A 22,391-nucleotide genomic window follows, 5' to 3' on the forward strand; every position below is an offset into this window, starting at 1 on the left:
CACATGGACCAACACATGGCTCCAACTGCATATGTAGCAGAGAATAGCCTTGTCGGGGCACAAGAGGAAGGGGAAGGAAGCCCTTGGTTCTGCCAAGGTTGGATCCCCAGTTCAGGGAATATGGGGTTGGGTAAAATAAGTACTATTTATACGGGGAATACCTGTATGGTAGAGGGGTAAGGGGGTGAATAGGGGCTTATGGACAGGAAACTGGGAAAAGGAATAACGTTTGAACTGTAAATAAATATATCTAATACAAAATTAAAAAATAAAATAAAAAATTGTACCCCATGAAATTAGAAATTTTCTTTAAGCAAAAGGATATGGTCAATATTACAAATCACCAACTTACAGATTGTGAAAAAAAATTCATTAACTCCACATCTAATAGATGGCTTAAATCCTAAATATATAAAGAACTCAAGAAATTTAACACCAAAAAAAAAAAACAAAAACAAAACAAACAAACAACCCAATCCAAAAATGGGGTATAGAACTAAACAGAGAATTCACAACAGAGGAACTGTAAATGGTTGAGAAGATACTTGATCATTTGTTTTATTATGTAATCGATAAAATGGTGATGTGTATTAATGTTAATTCAACCACATATTTATACTGTCTGGGAAGGTGTGATTATAGTTCTGTGGGAGAAATAGTTTGTCAGTGTTCACCAGCTTGTGAAAACTTAGTGCAAGAGCTTCAACATCTAAATAAATGATGAAACACATTTGTCACTGAAGTCACTTTGCTTAAAATTAACTTAACGTGTAGAAAACAGTGGATTCAGTTACTATCATTTCAATTTATTGACAAATTTGTTAGGGTTACCAAGTGCGTTTAAAAATTGCTCTTTAAAGGTCTAGATACTTGTGAATCAATTGAATGTTGGGTACCAAGGGAAAACGGTTTGTAATACTTGATGACCTTGATTTTTAATTCAATTCCACCAGTCACTTGCAGCTTTGTGCAGTTTACAATCCACTTTTCTCATTTTTAAGTTGATTATATGCCTGTATATAATTTGAAATTAATTTGAACCTGAGTATTTGGCACATGATGGCTTAATAAATTTTAACTTTCAATAATCTGAAATGTTTCATTTTCCTAGTTCATGCTCATGTTAAATGAATGGGATTCTTTTGAAAATTTGGAATAAATGATGCTCTTCTTATATGTTTAAGGCTTTATGTGGCAGTGTAGCATTAACAAGTGCTGGACTACAGGTCCTTGCTCTTTATTAAATAAATGATCCACTATTGGCACAACATGGACCATAAAGAAGCATGTGCTTCTTGGGAGAGGAAAGGTGCTGTAATGATTGCTATAGATTTCAAATTTGTAGAGATTGTATATATGGTGCTAAAAGTCACTTTGCATTATAAACTTACCTGTACATTATAAACAGAGATTTGCTTTATATTTTCTAAGCAATATCATCCTGCAATAACATCCAAGAAATACCTTGTGTCTAATGAGAATTTAAAGACTTACAAGCTGAATTCTTAAATGCAAGTTGGCTGTTATAAAATGTTCTTAGTAGGAGGTTGGGCATGTAGCTCGGTGAATAGATATTTGCCTAGCACACAGGAAGCCCTGAGTTAAATTCCTACTGCGTCTATATATGTCATATGCTTGCTTGAGCTGGGGCACTTTCAGTGGGTAATATGATGACTACTTGCTCTGCCTTCTGAATTGGGATCATACTGAGGCAAGTGATATGATTACTCAATCAGAAGGTGGGGATGGAGTCTCCTCTTAGAGGTACCCTGAACTAGATGCCAGGGCACATTTCTCAATAGCCAGCAATCATTTTGTCCACTGAAGTCAGAACTTCCCTCAACACTCTTAACTGCCTGCCAAGTGATCACACTGCATGTGGTCAAGTCCCAGTTTGTTGTAAATGATAACCAGTCCCATATCCTAGCGGTAATCTGAATTGTGAGATCTCTTGTGTTACAGCCTCCTGGCAAGTAGCGGCTCCAGATATACAGGAATACTGCAAAGGATTTAGAAGGCAGAGTGCCAGATTCTGTTCAATAATTATCCACCCCCTACCAATAACAACTTTTTGCTTTTACGCTTCAGGAAATGGTACTCGGTGAGAATGTTTCAATGGGAAGTGACTTGATTTCATAATTTATAAGTGAAAGTTTAAAATAACACAAAACATTTATAACCCACACTCTTAGAGCCCTTGAATTAGTGGTGTGTCCCCATCTCCTTACTTCATGAATTGGAAATTGAAGACTGCTCCAAAAGTGTAAAAAAAAAAAGAAATGTTCAAATCATTAGTGATCAGTGAAATACAAATCAAAATGACACCTTACACCAAGCAGAATGGCTATGGTCACAATTTCAAATGACAGTACTGCTGGCAAGGATATCTTTAAAGAGGGACTGTTCTCTATTGGTGGTGGAATTGCAAAGAAACAACCATTCTGGAAATCAATCTGGAGGTTCCACAGAAAATTAGGTATAGATCTACCTGAAGACACTGCTATACCACCCTTGGGTAATGCCCAAAGATACCACACCATATCACAAGGACTACTAGGTTTTACTATGTTTTTAGCAACTAGGTTTGTGATAGAGAGAAGCTTGAAACAATCCAGATGTCCCACAAAGGGAGAATGAATACAGAAAACATGGTTCATGCACACAATATAATATTACTCATCTATTTATAATGAGGGCATCCTGAGTTTTATAGGCAAGTAGATGGAACTAGAAAATATCATCTTCAGTAAAGTAACTTCAACCCCAAAACACTTTCATTCTATCTCATTAATAAGTGACTATTAGCCAAAAATGTACAGAATATCCAGGACAATCCTCAGAACTCAAGTAGGTTAACAAGCCAAAGGGCCCAAGTGAGGATACCTCAATTCCACTGGTGAGAGAAAAGAAAGCAATTGGGGGCTGCGGAAGAAGGAAGGAGGAACCTGGTTTGGAGAGGGCACAGAATGTGTTAAAGGTGAACATGATGAAGTATTGGTGTGGGAAGCAAGACTGAAGGCCTCAGAGCCAGCAGAAAGAGTGAAAACAGGCAACATCAGGAGGTAGGATGTGGCATATCCTTTATGATGTTCCAGAGACCAGGTAGGTGAGAGATTCTCAAGACTCAAAGAGAGGGACCTTAGATGAAATGTTCTACAGTACAGAGAGGGAACATTCAGAGTCTACCTCCAGTAGAGTGACAGGATAATATGTGAAGTGATAATGTTGCCATCTCACAGCCAAAAATTCTGACCAAGATTTGTTACTGTCAGAAAGAACTGCAGGAACAAAAATGGATAAGAGCCTGAGGTAAGGAAGGCAGAATGACTGGCTCAAATTGGGATCCAGCTCAAAGGGAGGCTTCAAGACTTGATATTATTGCTAATGACATGCTGTGCTTACAGACAGGAGCCTACCATGGCTGCCCTCTGAGAGGCCAAACAGCTGAATAAGTCAGATACAGATACTTAAACCCGATCAATGGACAGAAGGATGGGACCCCTGTGGTTGAATTGGGGAAAAGCTGGAAGAAGCTCTGGAGGAGGGTGACCCCATAGAAAGATCATCAGTCTTATCTAACCTGGACTCCTGAGATCTCTCAGACACTGAGCCACCAATCAGGTAGCATACATGAGCTTAATCTGGGGCCACTGACACATATAAATTGGCCTCAGTGAGGGAAGATGCACCTAACCTTTGAGAGACTTGAGAACCCAGAGAGTGGGGAGGTCTATTGTGTTGGGGTTTGGGGTTGGGGATATCTTGTTGGAGACAAGGAAGGAGGTATGGACTGTTGATCAGTCAGTGGGCAGACTGGGAGGGGCATAAATAATAGATGGTAAAAAAAGGAGTAATAATAACAACAACAACACAACAGTAATGGGTAAAATCAACATACATAAAAAAGGCCAATCTCTGTCTGAATCCTCACTGGCCTCCTTACAGTAATTGACAACATACCTTTAAATTCATATGGAAGTTTAAGGATGTAGAATGGTCAAGCAGTCTTGAAAATAAGTAGCAAATTCCAGGGACACACAGTCTGGGATTTTAAAGTAGTGTTTAAATGTTTCATTAATGGGGAACTGTGACACTGCACCACTAGTAAAGGATATAAACAAAGACAAATGGAGCAGTACTGACTCCTAACAACTAACCTGAATGTCATCAAATGCTTTATAAATTCGTTTGTTAAAGAAATTGTGGAAAAACAGTTTTTCCTAAATTACACAATGCCAATAGTTAATCCTTACAGCTTATTTAATAAACACCTATCTTTAATTCAACTAGGGCAAATTCACAAAATTATTCTCAGAACTTTCATTCATTTACTCGTTCCAATGATACAACACAATTATCCATTTAAAAACCTCTGTAGGGTTTATTGGTGCAAATATGTCCATATCTTTTTAAATACACATGAAATACAAGTGATCAACACACTGGCTAATGATGGTGAAAATTTTCATGTTAATACAGAACTATTTATGATTTATAAGTATGTTGGAATTTGTTTCATTTTATCTGCCATTTATCTTACTCTATTCTGCTTGATTATTTTAAATTTTCTTTTTGTTTTTAATTCAAAGATTAGGGCTATATGATCAATTTAACAAATTAGCTTTATCTCTCCCAGACATACCAACTTATGTAATAAAAAATAAATGTTTTAAAATGATACTTCGATGCTTTTCAACATCACTTGTAAATTATTAAGTATTCAATGAACTATACAATCCTTGATCAATTCACTAATTGTATAATGATGTGTTAACCATTTCCCTGACGTCTGTGAATTAGGAAGCAATCAATGAAGTCCTGAGGATTTGTTACATCTAAAGATTTTTTATTTTCTCCAAAAGGTAATTCTTAATGTATGTATAATTTTTAAAAATATGTTATGTTTTCTCGGACAAAAATCAAGAAGTAAAGGGAATGCATCGAAAACCTACAAAGAAATGAAAGAATTTACTAAACGAATTCACATAATGAAGTAATAAAGTTATATTTATAACATAATGTGTGAATGCTTTCATTGACAGATGAAGATCAGAATGAAATTCTTCTTAAGTAGTTTGTTTATATATACAATAATTTTCCATTCCATTTGATAGTCAAATTTGTGTGAAATCAACAAATACCATATTAAATATTTCCACATTCACATATCTTTTGAGTGTAAAGAATGTTCATGTTACTTACTCAATGATTCAAATAAACTCTCTTCTACAACTTTTAATAACCATGTGCTATAAATTACTTTCACACATTTAATGTGACAATAGATGTTTAAATTTTGGGGTGACCTGATTTATAAACGAAATCTAGTGCCTGAGATTCATTTCTGCCTACCAGCTTCTGACATGTAATATCTATTTATAATTAGGTGGAGCTTCAAGATGCCCTGGAATCAATAGCACACCATACCACTTTGTGATTTCTGCATGATCACACAATCGTTTTATTTTAAGTGGACTGTCAATGCCAGTTCAGGCCAGGTCAATTTTGTGAGTCAAGATCCACCCAGTATCAAAATATTCATCTTTCATTTTGACCTTTCCCCTTGTCAACTATTATCCCAGCTGATCCATCAAACAGCTGTAACTACTCAGTTTTCCTGAAATTGCCATTACCATTATAACTCTTCTTTAACTGAGAAAGTTCTTTCTGTACTGAGGTATTCCTATCTAGAAATATGAAGAAAATGTGAGTAATTGTTTTAAAGTAGGAAAGAAATTTCCATAGTAGAAGAATGTTTTATATGTGACTTCCCACAGTTGTAGAAGTGAATGGAATTATTTTAAAAAGAACAATTCTGTAGTAGTCACTGAGAAAATTCATGGATAAGCCATCCTGGCATTAGTCCCTTAGTTTTAATGCTAGTAGAGCTATGGGCTTAGAACTGCATACTCTTTGCAGATACTCTTTGTATCATATGACAGTCAAAATTGTGGTACTGGTCACCGCACTATTATGTTTCTATTGATTTTGACCTGTGAGAAAGAAAGACAACACATGTGTTTTCAGAAGTAAAAGACTTTGGCTTTACCTGAATCCCAGGAGAGCTCAGAATTTTATTGGACTCATTCACTATTTCTATCAAGCTAAGAAAATCCTATCTTCATAATCAAAATGATTCTGCAAGATAATGGAGCAGATGACATTGCAGGAAGTGCATCTCATGATGAATTGGGGATCACAGGGAGAACCTGAAAATTGGAAACAATTCTAAAATTCTTTAAAGAAAATGTATACATTTGACCTTGTTAACAAGTTAAGGGACTTTATAAATTGTAACAAGTAACTTAATTATGAATATACTGAACTGCTAGGTCTTACCTGGTAAAGAATTATGACCATCTTGACATTAATCCTGACTTAGATTTCATTCTTACTAGTTAAATATGACTGTTTACTACCACATTCAAGGACCTTAATTTAAATTGTGTTACATCCTAAAATTTAGCCAATTACTTCAGTATATATTATTAAGAACCTAAAATCTGAAGAATGGCCAGAATAAAATCTTTATTTTTATACCCATGTAAATGTGGCCCAAATGTACACCCATGGGTGTTTCAAAAGAAACATGCAATAAATATGCAAACACCAGTTTGTTCAATGATATGTGTGGACTTCCTGGAGGATTCTGTGCTTATTCATAAACCACGCATAGTAATAGTTTTTGTGGGTTAGGTATAGTATGTTAAGCCACTTCAGTGTTTGCACGTAAGTATTGCACTTCTAGCTGAGAATGGAGAACAGTTTTGAGCGTTTCACTGTTAATCTAAGTTACACCCATCTATTCAAAAATGGCATTAATATCACTCTCTTCATCATTGCTGTCAAATTCCAGAGATTCTCCATTGGGTACACTGACAGCCATAGAATATGCTGCATAAATATTTTCACAATCAATTTCTCACTCCCATAAACTTGTTCCTTTAATTACACCAAACATTTTATAGAAAATTCAAATTTGACATGAATCTCTTTGACATGATTTTATGGCATATTTCTTACAGACCTTTTCTGATGACCTGACAAAGATGTGTGTCTCTCAAAGTTCTGCACCATATATATATATGTATATATATATATATATATATGTATATATATATACATACTTCAGGACATGTAGAATCCTTTCACTATCTATTTATTTTTATATTTTTCTATTGCTGTCAAAGTCACACATATTTCCTTTTTCTTTTTCTTTTGATTTTTGAATGAATGTACAGAATTTATGGCACGTAAGTATGACATGATACACTTTTATGAACAACTGGTCTTAGATACTATATTTTAATGTCAATATAAGGTGAAACAAACACTATGATAAAACAAGTGGACATTTTCCTTTTTACATGTTCATATTTCAAACAATAAATTTTACTTCTACAAAATACATATATCATTGTAATATACATTGTGAAATATATTAAATATATTTGGGTGGTAACTACAAATAATGGGAGAAAATGGAGGAGAAAAATACTATAAGGGCAAGGAGACCAAAATGCATAATCTACAGTTAAAAAATATCTTCATGATCTCAATCTAGCATCTAGTACAATTGTAACAATACTACTTACTGAAAAGAAAGTAAATGCTCATCATGACCAAACTTCACTTTTATTTTACTTAAGTGAAACCTAAATGTGTGGATATTTTCTGTCACGTATGTATCAAGATATTATATTACAAATATGTTTATAATGTGTGCATTACATGGGTCATATGAGTTATTTTACATTTAAGGAAAATAAATAATCATCATTTTTGCTGGATAGTTTGAGTCAAGTTGACACAAATTATAGTCAACTCAAAAGAAGGGACCTCAGTAGAGTAATTGCCCCAAAAATCTAATCTAGGCTCATGTCATTCTGATCTCTTCCTTCATTGCTGATGATGGGGACATGAGCTAAATCCAATATTGGCAATGTCAGTCTTTAGCAGGAAATTCTGTGCAGTAGGAAACAGAAAGTGAGAATGACCAGTGGAATAGGTCACTGAGCAGCTATCCTTCAAGGTTTCAGTTGCAGTTAAGGTTTCCAGGTTCCTTTTAGGAGGTCATGATCTGGTTCTCTCTGATTGGCTATAATTTGTAGGCAACATTGTTTGGTCACTCTTTTATGACAAAAACAAAAGCAATAATAATCTATGAGAGCATAATTATTTTTATATTATTTTCAGCAGTTAAATTGCTGTGACCAGAGAATCAAAATTATGATGTGTTGTAGGTGATCTTAAGTTATGTAAACACAAACAAATGTCATATGAATTAATAAAGGTAGACATTTAAACATGTGGAATTCCTTGAAATTACTGATGTTATACCAGGATTTTAACACTTTACAACATACTAAGATATAGCATTCATTTAACAAAAGAGGATGAACTGAAGTACTTTGAGATTGAATCTTTTTGTGTTTGCAGGCCATTCACATGAAAACTCTGATTGTTAGTATTTTACTGTATTTAGAAAAGAGAGTGTTAAAACCTGTTCATGTAGAAATTAAACACACACACACACACACACACACACACACACACACACACACATATAATTATTTGAAAGCGCTAGACAATATCATCCAGCATGCTAACAAACTAACAGCCATAAATTTTCTAATACAAAAACATATAAAGGTGACTATGACTTACAATACAGAAGATACATAGGGAAATATCAGTCAATGAAATTGTTTCTAGTTTTTAAGCCTATCACTTTACTAGTTTCAATGTGTGAATAAATTTTGAATATTTGTGTTGAAATGTGTTTTAGTAGGTTATACATAAAAATATTAAGTCCTTTGAAAGAAGGAAATAATAACATTTTGAAATCATGCTAAAATAGGTATACTATAATTGATTTAAAAAAGTCTATTACAATCAGCTGGAAACTGAAAATAATCCTTCATAACAGTTACCAAAAGGTACAAAGGTGATTGTAGAAGAAGAATTAGAAACGGGAGTGACAGCACCCAGAGCTGACCAGGTCAAAACAGCTCTCTGTACCCAGATTCCATGGTGGAGAGTACTGGACTATCAGAAATAAGACAATCCTGAGAGGACATGGGAGACCAGCAAGTCTGTTCACATGTGTGGCCCAAGAGAAACCCACCTTGAGCCCTCTTGACAGAGGAACCTAAGAACAATCAGAAACAGGGTTCTTCCAGTCCTGAAAGGGTCCTGTCCAGAGCTGAAAGCCAGTCTCCTGGAGCACTGACACACTTGAGAGCAGAGGAAAGACAACTACTTCTACTCCAAGAAACCCACTGAGAGCACTCGGGACACAGGAACTTTGGAGCAGTCTGGGATAGGATACTTCCAGTCTCTGCCTGCACCCTCAGCTGACCCAGTGCCACAGATCTCTGTGTCAGTTCCCCAATGGAGAGAGCAGGACTCTCAGAAGTATGAACAATCCTGAGAGCACAGGGCAGATAATCACTTCTGCTCACATTCCTGGCCAAAGAGGAACCTGCCTGGAGCCCTCTGCACACAAGAACTGAGATACAATCTGGGAGAGGATCCTTCTACTTTCTGCTTGCACCCAGAGCTGACTCTGTGACACAGCTCTCTGTACCCATATACTGCAGGAAAAAAGCTGGTGTCCAGCAGTGCTGCACACAGGCTTACAGGAGGGTGAAGCCACTGTTAGAGACAGCAAGAACAGCTAACACTAGAAATAACCTAATGGCAAGAGGCAAGCAGAGGAAATTAAGCAACAGACACCAAGTCTACCTGTCATTATGTGCCCAGTTCTACAACCAAAGCAAAGAGTGGGTATCACAACAAACTAGAAAAGCAGGATTTGTATTTAAAATCACATCTCATCATAATGATAGAGGACTTTTAAAAGGACATAAATAACTGCCTTAAAGAAATACAGAACAACGCGGGTAATCAAGTAGAAACCCTTAAAGAGGAAACATAAAAATCCTTTAAAGAATTACAGGAAAACACAACCAAACAGCTGAAGGAACTTAACAAAACCATCCAGGATCTAGAGATGGAAATAAAAAGAGTAAAGAAATCATAAAAGGGGACAACCCTGGAAGAAAAACCCTTAGGAAAGAAATGAGGACTCATAGACACAAGCACCACCAAGAGAATACAAGGGATAGAAGGGAGAATCTCAGGGGCAGAAGATACCATTGAGACAACCATGAAAAATTGTAAAATGAAAAAAGTTCCTAATTCAAAATATCCAGGAAATACAGGACACAATGAAAAGATTAAACCTAAGGATAATAGGTATAGAAGAGAGTGAAGATTCCCAAATTGAAGGGCGAAAAAATATATTGAATAAGATTATAGAAGAAAACTTCCCTAACCCAAGGAAGAGATTCCCACAAACATACAAGATGCCTACAGAACTCCAAATAAATTGGACCAGAAAAGAAATTCCTCCTATCACATAATATCCAAAACACCAAAGCCACAAAACAAAGGAGAATATTAAAAGCAATAAAGGAAAAAGGTCAAGTAACATATAAAGTCATACCTATGGGAATTACACCACACTTCTCAACTGAGACTGTGAAAGCCAGAAGATCCTGGGCTAGTAAGACACAGAATACAAGAGAAAACAAATGCCAACCCAGGATTCTATATCCAATAAAACTCTCCAGTAACACAAATGGAGAAACCAAGTTATTCCATGACAAAACCAAATTTACACAAGGTCTTTTCACAAATCCAGCCCTACAAAGGATAATACAAGGAAAATTCCAATAGAAGGAGGGAAATATACCCTAGAAAAAGCAATAAAATAATCTTCTTACAAGAAAAGAAGAGAACCATAAAAACATAATTCTCCCACTAACAACCAAAATAACAGGAAACAATAATCACTATACCTTAGTATCTCTTAACATGAGAGGGCTCAATTACCCATTAAAAAGACATAGACTAAAAGGCTGTATATTAAAAGAGGACCCTGCATTTTTGCTGCATACAGGAAATACAGCTCAGTGGCAAAGATAGGCACTACCTCAGAGTAAAAGGTTAGAAAACAATTTCCAAGCAGTGGTACCAAGAAACAAGCTGCAGTAGCCATTTATATCCAAAAAATTGACTTTCAACCAAAAGTTATCAAAAAAGATAAGAAAGGACATTTCATATTTGTCAAAGGAATTATCCAACAAGATCAGCTCTCACTTCTGAACATCTATGCTCCAAATGCAAGTGCACCTACATTCATAAAAGAAACCTTACTGAAGCTCAAAACATACATTGCACCTCCCACATTAATAGTGGGAGCTTTCAACACTGCACTCTCATCAATGGACATATCATAGAAACAGAAACTAAGCAGAGACTCAGGGAACTTAACAGAAGTTAGGAAGCAAATGGATTTAACAGATACTTGTAGGACATTTCATCCTAAAACAAAAGAATATAACTTCTTCTCAGCACCTCATAATACCTTCTCCAAAACTTACCATATAAAGTGGTCACTAAACATGTCTCAAAAGATACAAAAAAAGAAAGAAAGAATTCCATGCAACCTACCAGATCACCACGGAGTAAGGCTGGTCTTCAATGACAACAAAAACTCAGGAAAGACCACATAATCATGAAAGCTGAACAACACTCTGTTCAAAGATAAATCTGTCAAGGGAGAAATAAAGAAAGAAAATAAGGACATTTTAGAATTTAATGAAAATGAAGGCACAACATATCCAACCTTAAGGCAGACAATAACAGCAGTTCTAAGAGGAAAACTCATCTCTGAGTGCCTCCAAAAAAAAATAGAGAGAGCATAGACTATCAGCTTGACAGTACAACTTAAAGCTTTAGAACAAAAAGAAGCAAATATACCCAGGAGGAGTAGACAGCAGGAATAATCAAACTCAGAACTGAAATAAGCCCAAATAGAAACAAAAAGAAATATACCAAGAATCAACAAAACCAGGAGCTAGTTCTTTGAGAAAATCAGCAAGATAGATAAATCCTTAGCCAGACTAACCAGAGGGCACAGAGAGAGTATCCAAATTAAAAAATCAGAAAAGAAAAGGGAGACATAAAAACAGAGTCTGAGGAAATTCTAAAAATCATCAAACCCTACTACAAAAGCCTATACTCAACAAAACTGGAAAATCTGAAAAAAACGGACAATTTTCTAGACAAGTACCAGGGATTAAAGTTAAATCAGAATCAGATAAACCATCTAAACTCTCCTGTAACCCTTAAAGAAACAAACACAGTCATTGTAAGCCTCTGAAATGGAAAAATCAAAACAAAAACAAAAAAGCCCAGAACCAGATGGGTTTAGTTGAGAACTCTATCAGACTTCAAAGAAGACCTAATACGAATATTCTTGAAACTCTTCCATGAAGCAGAAACAGAAGGAACATTACCCAATTCGTTCTTTGAAGCCACAAGTATGCTTATGCCTAAGCCACAAAAAGACTCGGGAAAGAAAGAAAACTTCAGATCAATCTCCCTTATTAACATTGATGCAAAAATACTCAATAAAATTCTTGCAAACAAAATCCAAGAACACATCAAAATAATCATCCATCATGGTCAAGTAGGCCTCATCCCACCTATGTAGGGATGGTTCAATATATGGAAATCCATCAATATAATCCACTATATAAACAAACTCAAGGGAAAAAAAGTATTATCATCTCATTAGATGATGAGAAATCCTTTGACAAAATTGATCACCCCTTCATGACAACAGTCTTGGAAAGATTAGGACCCATACCTAAGCATAGTAAAAGCAATATACAGCCAACCAGTAGCCAACATCAAACTAAATGGAGAGAAACTTGAAGCAATCCCACTAAAATAAGGGAATACACAAGGCTGTCCCTGCTTTCCCTACATTTTCAATATAGCACTCAAAGGTCTAGCCAGAGCAATCAGACAATGAAAGGAGGTCAAAAGAATACAAACTGGAATGGAAGCAGTCAAAATATCACTATTTGCAGATGACCCCCAAAGTTCCAGCAGAGAATTTCTAAGCCTGATAAACAACTTCAGCAAAGTGGCAAGATATGAAATTAAATCAAACAAATATCTATCCTTCGACTCAACAGAAATACAGGTTGAGAAAGAAATTAGAGAAAGGAAACCCTTCATAAAAATCATAAATAATATAAACTACATAGGTGTGACATTAAATAAGCAAGTAAATGATCTGTATGACATGAACTTAAAGTCTCTGACGAAAGAAATTAAAGAAGATCTCAAAAGATGGGAAGATCTCCAATGCTCCTAGATTAGAAGAATATTGTAAAAGCACCCATTTTGCCAAAAGAAGTCTACAGATTCAATGTAATCCCCAACAAAATTCAAACTCAGTTCTTCATGGAGTCAGAAAGAGCAATTTGCAAATTCATTTGGGGTAAAAAAACTTAGAATAGCAATAACTATGCTCAACAATAAAAGTACTTCTGGGGGAATCACCATACCTCACCTCAAGCTGTATTACAGGTAATGGTGATAAAAACTGTATCGTATTGGAAGATAGACAGACAGGTTGATAATGGAATGTAACTGAAGAACCAGAAATGAACCCCCACAGGTAAGGTCACTTGATCATTGACAAAGGAGGTAAAACTATACAGTGGAAAAAAGATAGCATTTTTCAACAAATGGTGCTGGTTCAACTGACAGTCAGCATGTAGAAGAATGCAAATTGATCCATTCTTATTCCTGTATCCAAATCTCAAGTCCAAGAGGATTAGGACATCTAAATAAAACCCAATACACTCAAACTAATTGAATAAAAATTGGGGAAGAGCCTCAAACATATAGGCACTGTGGAAATTTTCCTAAACAGAACACCAATGGCTTATGCTGTATGATCAAGAATTGACAAATGGGACCTCATAAAACTTCAAAGCTTATGTAGGGCAAAGGATACTCTCATTAGGACAAACCAACAAACAACATACTTGGAAAAGATCTTTACCAACCCTACCTCAAATAACGGACTAATATCCAATATATACAAAAAAATTCATTAAGTTCAACTCCAGAGAATCTATATAATCCTATTAAAATGGTGTACAGAGATAGAAAAAGAATTCTCAGCTGAGTAATATCGAATGGCTGAGAAGTACCTAAAGAAATGATCAACATCCTTTGTCCTCAGGGAAATTCAAATCAAAATAACCCTGAGATTCCACTACATAATAGTCAGAATGGCTAAGGTAAAAAGAAAATAACCTGGTGACCACAAGTGCTTGGGGATGGTGGTGGAACTGTCAGCTGGAACCACTCTAGAAATCAATCTGGAGTTTTCACATAAAATTAGATATGGTACTACCTGAGGACCCAGCTACACTAGACCTGGGCATATACCGAAACGATGCTCTCCAACATATAACAAGCACACATGCTCCACTCTGTTCATAGCAGCCTTATTTATAATAGGCAGAAGCTTGAAAGAACCCAGATGTCCTTCAACAGAGGAATGGATAGATAAAATGTGGTAGATTTACACAATGGAGTTCTACTCAGCTATTAAAAACAACGCACTCACTTATAAGTAGATATTAGCCCAAAAGATCAGATTACCCAATTTAATCCTAGACCACATGAAGCTCAGTAAGAAGGAGGAACAAAGTGTGGACGCTTTGGTCCTTTTTAGAAGAGGAAACAAAAATATTCATAGGCGGTGATACAGAGAGAGTGGTTGGAGCAAAGACTAAAGGAATGGCCTTTCAGCAACTGCCCCATATGAGGATCCACCCCATATACATACAGTCACTAAAACCAGACAATATTGCTGCTACTAAGAAGTGTGTGCTATCCTGAGCCTGTTCACTAGAGTCTCTGTCTCCTGAGAGTCTCTGCCAAAGCATAACAAATACAGAGACATATGCTTCAAGTAACCAACGAACTGAGAATGGGTATCGCATTGGAGCAATAGAGAAAGGTTTAAAGGAGCTTAAGGTGTTTGCAACCCCATAAGAACAACAGTACCAACTAACCAAAGCTCACAGGGACTAAACCACCATCAAAAGTATACATATGGACAGACCTATGGCTCCAGCTATATATGTATGAGAACATTTCTAGTTGGGCACCATGGGAGGAGAAGCCCTTGGTCCTGCCAAGGCTGGGCCCAATAAAGTAGGGGAACATCAGGGTCGGGACATAGGAAGGGTGGTTGGGTGTTGGAACATACTTATAGACAAAATGGGAGGATTGGGTAGGGGGTTTAAGGTTGGGAAACCAAGAAAGGGAATAACATTGAAATGTAAATAAAATATATCTGAAAATATCTTAGCTGGAACTAAGAAATTAGTAGTCATTAAAAAGCTTGATGAAGTGCTATGCATTGATCTTAAAAATGAAAAATAATGAAAGAAAGAATGAAAGAATGAATGAAATATAATGCCACATGGGCTCAGAACCTTATTTTACATGGTATACTGACTGACTTTGTGTGTCAACTTGGCACAACCTGGAGTTATCACTGAGAGAGCTTCAGTTGAGGAAATGCCTCTATGAGACCCATGTAGAAGACATTTTCTCAGTTAGTGTTCAAGAGGGAAGGACCCAACTCATTGTGGGTTGTGCTGTCCCTAACCTGGTAGTCTTTGGGTTCTTTAAAAGAGAAAGCTGAACAAGCCAGTGAAAGCAAGACAGTAAGAAATATCCCTCCTATATCAGATCCTACTTCCTGACCTGCTTGTGTTCCAGTTCTCATTTCCTTTGGTGATGAAAAACAATGTGGAAGTTTACAGTGAATAAATCCTTTCATCCTGAACTCAATTCTTGGTCATGATGTTTATGCAGGAAGAGAAACCCTGACTAAGACAAATTGTGGGGAGCGGGTGTGGCGGCCATCCCAAGATGGCACCCAAGACTGCAGCTAAGTCTCATGACTAGTACCTGACTTCCTCACACACCTGAAACTAGCCACATCCACTGTGTGAGCTGCGCAGGCACACCATGACGCAAGATCAGGCCATGTGACGTGGACCTGTGAACTGAGATTACGCAGTCTGGACTGAGGAGGTGGAGTTGAGGGAGGATATAAGGGAGTGTGCTCGGGGGCTGAGAGGAGAGAGAGAAGAAAAAAAAGAAAGATTCCTGCTTGCATGTTGTAAGGTTCCTGAATAAACTGCTTTGAGAAGAACGCTGTGGTGTCGCTCCTTTCTACAGGATGGAAACAGAAGCGACAAGTGGTGGCCCATATGGGGAACCTCCTCCTTCATTCAGAACTCATCGCGGTCAGGGCGGCTAGCCAGTAAGTTCGCAGGTAAGTGGGATGAGAAAAGCTCTCGGATTGAGATTATAAGGTTCCCTGTTTTGGGACAAGTCGCACCAAGCACAATGGGGAACTCAACATCAGATCAGACAGTTCGCCAAGCCCTAAAGTATTTGTTAAAAACAAAAGGAATCGGGCTAAAGTAAGAAATAGTAGAGAATTTTTTAAAAGCAGTGGACCAGATTGCTCCGTGGTTTCTGGTGACAGGACATCTTACAATGCCCATTTGGAAGAAATTAGGGAAAGATTTGAGGTTTGCCAAGGAGCAGGGGGTTTTACCAAAAGGAGTGCTGCCAGTGTGGAAATTAGTGAAAAATTGCATAGGGGATAAGGAAAGGTGTGGAGCAGAGCTCCATAAGGGAAATGAGGCACTGAATCAGGTTAGGGAGGAATGTTCTCAAAAATCAGAGACTGAAGGAAATTCTAGTGAGGGGGAAATGTTGGAAGACAATCTGGAAAGCATCGCCGACAGCTTAGAAAAAATGAAACTAAAGGTAGAACCATCGGCTCCGGGGCCGCCTCATCCACCTCTTTACACTCCGTGCAGGGCAGAGGGATGTAGCTTACACCCAGAAATTGGAGAGTTTTTGCCATTACTGCAGCCATTGTTACTGCTATAGCAGTTTCTGCCACCACAGCCTTTGCTGTGGCCATATCCCTTAACTCCACAGTACAGACTGCAGCAGCTGTAAGTAATTTATCCGCAGGTGTTGCAGAAGCTTTAGATGTTCAGGGTAATATTAATAGTCAGTTGAAAGCGGGAATTTTGCTGCTGTATCAAAGGGTCGATTTGCTCCAGGAACAAGCAGATATTATGATGGAGTTAATGCAATTGGGTATTGAGTGGAAATATTCAGGACTATGTGTCACCTCCATACCATTTGTGAATGTCAGTCATGATGCTCAGATATCCCGTAATATATCTCAGTATCTTACAGGAATTTCTTTTGAACAATTTGATGGACTAATTCAGGAATTGAGACAGTCCATCATCCATATCAACTCCACTGGGGTGGATGGTCACTGTGGAAGTGGTGGGAAAGGGGAAGTTAAAGGTGTCGACCAGAGCTACCGGATCGCAAAGTCTGCTGCAGCACAAAGAGCCCTCCCAGCCTCAAAGCTAACCAGCCTCTGGTTCCTAACAGTTGAAGCTTCCAGACTCACAGGCGGCAAGGCAGTGGACCAGAACCATGGCAGCACACCACAAAGGATGATTCAAGCCGACACAGAGCATGTCCTTAGCTGGAGGACTGGCGATTAGATTGCCATTGTTGCCTCACGGCTGAAAGAATGGGCTGGACTTGCTGGACTTGCCCTATGCCTGATTCTTATTAGTGTCCTGGCCTTTTGGTGCATGTGCTGTATACATTTTCATCAGCACAGAACTCAGGCCTTAATGATAAAGGCTTTTACAGCGGTGGAGATGGGACAGTCTCCTCAAGTGTGGCTTGGCATGCTAGAGAAGTAGTCAAGGACAAGTAAGACTCCCTGGGCATGTCACCAACCAAAGACAGGGATCAAACCTAAGCTGTTTGTCTCCCGATGACGGGTATGGGCATTGCTGCAGGGGGCAACCTAAGATAGGCATTATCTCTGCCAAAAACATAAAGGAGGGGGAGATGTGGGGAACGGGAGTGGCGGCCATCCCAAGATGGCGCCCAGGACTGCAGCTAAGTCTCATGACTAGTACCTGACTTCCTCACACACCTGAAACTAGCCACATCCACTGTGAGAGCTGTGCAGGCACATCATGACACAAGATCAGGCCATGTGACGTGGAACTATGAACTGAGATTACGCAGTCTGGACTAAGAAGGCAGAGTTGAGGGAGGATATAAGGGAGTGTGCTCGGGGCTGAGAGGAGAGAGAGAAGAAAAGAAAAGAAAGATTCCTGTTTGCATGTTGTAAGGTTCCTGAATAAACTGCTTTGAGAAGAACGCTGTGGTGTCACTCCGTTCTGAGGGACGGAAACAAAAGTGACAACAAATTGGTACTACAAGTGGGATATACCTGTGAAAACATGACAATGTTTTGGGAAGGACTGTGGATGTTCCTTGGAATATTAAGCTAGAAGAACCATTGGTATTTTAAGAGATCTGTGGGATGCTCTGCGGGAGCTTGGAAGATAATGTTGAGTATAGTTCAGGAGAAAAAAGTCTGTCTTGTGAAATTTCAGATGGAGGATTAAGGAATCTTATCAGGGCTGCTGCTATTCTGATTTTGATTATTCTCTAGTTTATTCAGCTGAGGCCGAATAATCAGTTGTGATTAACAAGATACCAGAACTACTAAAGTGATCCTTTCCATTACTAGGACTATTGAAGCTGGTCAGTTGGAGCTAAGAAATTAGTTAGTCATTAAGAAGAGACAAGCATCATTGAGGTGAAATCTTCTAGGAAGTGTTTTCTGAGAGTACAACAAGGCTGTTACAGAGAAAGCCAAGGATGTACCTTTTACTGTAGCTGGACTTGGTAGTGTTGAAGAGTCCCCCAGTGGTACTGGATTTGAAAGCATGAAAGGGTCCTGAAGAGCAGCTGAGACTGGACACTGTGAGAGACCGTGGTAGGCCATTGGTTTAGGTGCAGCCTAGGTTGCAATTGATAGCCCAGGACTAAAGGGGTCATGAAAAGGAGCTGAGGATTAACACCATGAAGAGAGCCTGTGAGAAGCTATTGGTGAAACCTAGTTGTAGCAGATGATAGCAGCATTTTGGGGATGCTACTACAATGAGATGACCACCAAGATTAGCATCAACAGTGGAGTACAGGCACTCAAAGCCTAGAAGACAAGGTGTGTGCTACAAAGGGTAGAGCTGGAGAAGTGACCCAAGCTCTTGGAGGATCCTAGAAGATCATTGGTGGATCCCAGACATTGGACAGTTAAGATTTTGATTTTGATTTTATTGGGACTGTGCTCTGATATTTTTCCCTCTTTAAGTAAGAAAGTATTTTAGTGGAGTCCACAGTTAAGAAACTGAATTTTCAAAGATCTTGGACATCTTAATGGGAATGAACTTTTAATATGTAAAGAGTATGGGACTCTTACTGTTGTTTAGATCTTGGGGATGAGTAAGAAAGTAAGGACTGAGGCTTAATAGAGATGTGTTTGTGTGTCAAGTTGACAAGGGGTCAATTGTACTGGCTGGTTTTGTGTGTAAAGATGATACAAGCTGGAGTTATCACAGAGAAACGAGCCTCAGTTGATGAAATGCCTCCATGAGACCCAGCTGTAAGGCATTTTCTCAAGTAGTGATCAAGGGTGAAGGACGCAGTCCACTGTGAGTGATGCTGTCCTAGGGCCGGTAGTCTGGGTTCTAGAAGAGAGCAAGCTAAGCAAGCCAGAAGAAGCAAGCCAGTAAGAAACATCCCTCCAAAGCCTCTATATCAGCTCCTGTTTCCTGACTTGCTTGACTTCCAGTCCTTTTTTCTTTTGGTGATAAGCAGCAATGTCAAAGTATAAACTGGATAAACCCTTTCCTCACGAACTTGCTTCTTGGTCATGATGTTTGTGCAGTGATAGAAACCCTGAGTAAGACATATGGGAATTATTATCATTAACAATCATCCTCAAATGATGGTATGGAAAGAACAAATGACATTGTGATTAGGGGAATTTACAGTGAATAATGCAATAAAAGTTATCATGAGCTTCTAGTTTCTACCTGAGCCAGGAGCTGACCAGATCCCACAGCTCTCTGTATGCAAATCCCATGGGAAAGAGAGCTGAAATTTCAGACACATGGGCAATCCAGCGAGCTCACGGGAGACCACAATTTGTGCTCACATTTCTGTCTCAAGAGGAACATGCCTAGAGCCCTCTGGACACAGGAACCTAGGAGCAATAAGAAGCATAAACTTCCAGTCTCGACCTGTTCTCAGAGGTGAAAGCCAGTCTCCAGGAGCTCTGACACACCTGAGAGCAGAGGTCAGACCACCACTTCTGCTGTAAGGGACCCTTCTGGAGCCCTCAGGACACAAGAACCCAGGAGAAGTCTGGGACAGGATAATTATGCTTTCTTCCTGCTCTCAGAGCTGACCCTGAGACACAGCTCTCTGTACCCATTTCCCACTGGAAAAAAAGCCAGTCTCAAGGAGTGCTAACATACAGGATTACAGGAGGGTTAAACCACTGTCAGAGTCAGCAAGGCCAGCTAACACGAGAGACAACAAGAGGGAAAGAGGCAAGCACAGGAAATTTACCAACAGAAACCATAACTACTTGGCATTATCAGAGCCTGGTTCTCTCACCAAAGCAAATACTAGATATCCCAACATAACAGAAAAGCAAGATTTGTATATAAAATCACTTCTCATGATGATGAGAGAGGACATTTAAAAAGACATAAATAAGTTCCTAAAAAAATACAGGATAACACAACATGGGTAAACAAATAGAAGCATTAAAAGAAAGCACAAAATTCCCACAAAGAATTACAGGAAAATGCAGCAAAACAGGCAAAGGAATGGAACGAAACCATCAAGTTTCTTTAATCTGAAACCTAGAGCATTACTAATTTCCTGAGCAGAACTAGAGGCAAAAGTCAGAAAAGAACATAGAACATTACAATTTTGTCTTTACACTCATTTTCACAATATATTTGCCAGTAATAGAATTTTACAAAGCAGTACGATTTATATCTCCCTTTGCAATGTACCTGAAGAACATGAGACATACTTACATTGTTTAAGGATTGGCAGAGGTTATTCAAATCTACCTGAAGGAAATTTCCTGTAATTGGGAGAGGATTAGGGCCAGGAGGGAGCTTCCTCCTCCAAGAGCTCTGTCTCCATAGTAAGAAGAGAAGCAGAGAAGAGACTGAACATCAAGACCACAACCAGATCCATGGAGACCCTTCTTACTGACATAGATGTGGTCATGTACTTCAGAGAATTTATAGTGCAATGCCAGGATCACTATTTTGTGTTTCAGCATATTTGAACAACCAACTAGTAACTGTTTAATATTCTTCCAAATGAACTTTGTCTCCGTGATAAAAGAAGAAAGAGATCTTTTTTCTTTACTTTTTATTTTACTGGACTTTTTTATTTACATTGCAAATATTAACCCTTTCCTGGTTTAATACCCATAACCCCTACACAGTTTCCTCTCCTCTTTCTTGTATGAGGATGTTCCACCACTCAACCACCCATCCATCACTGTCTTCCTGCCCTGACATTGCCCTACACTGGGAGATTCAGCCTTATCAGGACCAAGGACTTCGCCTCTCATTGGTACCCAGTAAGTCCATCCTACGTCTGTCCATGTGTCCTCTTTGAATGGTGTTTTAGTCCACGGGAGCTCTGTTTGGTTGGTATGGTGGTTCTTATGGGTTTGCAAACCCAATGTTATCACCTTTCCTGGTTTCCTGTCCATAAACACCCTATACCATCACCACTCCCCCTTCTTGTATGAGGGTGTTCCCCCACCTAACCACACACCCCTTCCCAACTAGCAGCCCTGATTTTCCCCTACACTAGGGCATCCAGCCTTGGCAATATCAAGAGCTTCTAGTCTCACTAGTGCCCCAAAAGGCCATCCTCTGCTACATAGGTAGGTAGAACTCTGGGTCTGTCATTGTGTACTCTTTGAGTGATGGTTTAGTCACTGGGAGCTCTGGATGGTTGGTATTGCTGTTCTTATGGGGATGGGGAAGAAAATGGGGAAAAGCATCAGTCACATGGGCTTCCGTGGAAATTTCCTGAACAGAAGACCAATGGCATATGCTCTAAGATCTACAAACGGGACCTCATAAAAATGCAAAATTTCTGTAAGGGAAAGGACACTGCCATTAGGACAAAATGGTAACCAACAGTTTTGGAGAAGAACTTTACCAATCCTACATCTGATAGAAGGCTACTATCTAAAATATACAAAAACTCAAGAAGTTAGTCTCCAGAAAGCCAAATAACCTTATTGAAAATGGGGTAAAGAGTTAAACAAAGAATTCTAAGCTGAGGAATATTGAATGACTGAGAAGGACCTAAGGAAATGCTCAACATTCTTAATCATCAGAAAAATACAAATCAAAACAACCCTGAAATTCCACCTCACACCAGTCAGAAAGGCTACGATAACAAACCCAGGTGAAAAGAGATGCTGTCAAGGATATGGAGAAAGAGGAACACTCCTCCATTGTTGGTGGTATTGT

The 22,391-nt window shown here is 38.4% G+C and overlaps 1 long non-coding RNA gene across 1 annotated transcript; it reads right to left on the bottom strand.

Annotated features, from left to right (window-relative positions):
- Positions 1-4,358: 4,358 nt before the first annotated feature.
- Positions 4,359-21,127, bottom strand: LOC120100034 (uncharacterized). The gene is made up of 4 exons (XR_015653337.1): positions 20,922-21,127; positions 11,521-11,619; positions 6,050-6,209; positions 4,359-4,948 (listed from the first exon to the last, which is right to left on the bottom strand). It is a non-coding gene; the product is annotated as an uncharacterized LOC120100034 (long non-coding RNA).
- Between the last annotated feature and the right edge of the window lie 1,264 nt (positions 21,128-22,391).

Source organism: Rattus norvegicus, chromosome 1 (assembly GCF_021556685.1).
Source record: "Rattus norvegicus strain SHRSP/BbbUtx chromosome 1, alternate assembly SHRSP_T2T, whole genome shotgun sequence".
In the NCBI taxonomy this organism is placed as follows: Eukaryota; Metazoa; Chordata; class Mammalia; order Rodentia; family Muridae; genus Rattus; species Rattus norvegicus.